We start from the raw sequence: 1,344 nt of genomic DNA on the forward strand, positions 1-1,344 counted from the left end.
ATAATAATAATAATAATAATAATAACAATAACAATAGCAATAATAATAATAATAATGATGATGATGATGATGATGATGAGGATGATAATAATAATAATAATAATAATAATAATGCTTGTCAATCTAATGGAGAACCTTCAGGTCACAGCAGCTGTAGCAAGAGTCAGGGTCAACATTTCTGAAAGAAGCTCGGGATTTTTACCATAAAATCATTTCCTTTCTTTATAATGATAGGGGCGAAAATTAAACTTTCCTTCTTGAAACATTCCTCCCTTTCAATTATTTTTTTTCAGCCATCTGAAGGCTGTTGGCTAGTAGAAATAGTAGAATATGGTATTATATTAATTTTTCCCTCGTATTTTGTATTCGCTTCTTCTCAGTCAGCTCCCAAACCTATCTACAAACATAGCCATTAGAATTCAATTTTGAGTCGGTATTTATTTTTTCCATCGTTCTGGGATTGGTAACTATTTGAACACTAATATATGCGTGTGTCTTCTCTGTTACAAGCAAGCGCGTATGACTTGTTTTATATGACTTTGTAGTCACTTGTAGATATGTAGTTTCGACCCTCTCAGCTTTGAACCAGCCGAAAATCTCGAAGATATGTCTGCTAGTGGCTAAGAAGGCTGCACTCATACCCTGCTGGTATTTTCAACAGGGTACATTGAAACAATGTCAAATGAAGTACCTTGTTCAAGAGCAGAACGTTCAACTCGGCCCGGGGTTCGAATCTTTTAACTTGGGATTGTGAAACCTATGCTGTAACCATTAGGCCACTAGCGGAGCAATCACTGGTATAATCATGCATGCCTGGTCGAGTGGGCATGTTTCTGGGACTCGGCAGTTACAACTTGGAGTGGAAGCTTGGTGTAACCAACCAGTGAGAATATTGTTTATGTTGGGGATGCAGCTGTTGGAAACTTTCATTGAATGTCTAATAAAAAATGTTTCTGTGTCACTGGCTATTCAGGCAATGAATATCTATTAAGTCCTGAATTTTCTACCTACGTTAGTCATAGCATTTAAAGAGAAAGTGGGGGTGGGGGCAAGTGCAAACTTTCTTATTTCTTTATTGCCCACAAGGGGCTAAACATAGAGGGGACAAACAGGAACAGACAAAGGAATTAAGTCGATTACATCGACCCTAGTGCGTAACTGCTACTTAATTTATCGACTCCGGAAGGATGAAAGGCAAAGTCGATCTCGGCGGAATTTGAACTCAGAACGTAATGGCAGACGAAATACCGCTAAGCATTTCGCCCGGCATGCTAACGTTTCTGCCAGCTCGCCGCTGTAGAGTACATATCTATATAATATTTAACAAGAGAAGTATTCACAGTG

The sequence above is a fragment of the Octopus bimaculoides genome, chromosome 2 (genome assembly GCF_001194135.2).
Source record: "Octopus bimaculoides isolate UCB-OBI-ISO-001 chromosome 2, ASM119413v2, whole genome shotgun sequence".
Lineage (NCBI taxonomy): Eukaryota > Metazoa > Mollusca > Cephalopoda > Octopoda > Octopodidae > Octopus > Octopus bimaculoides.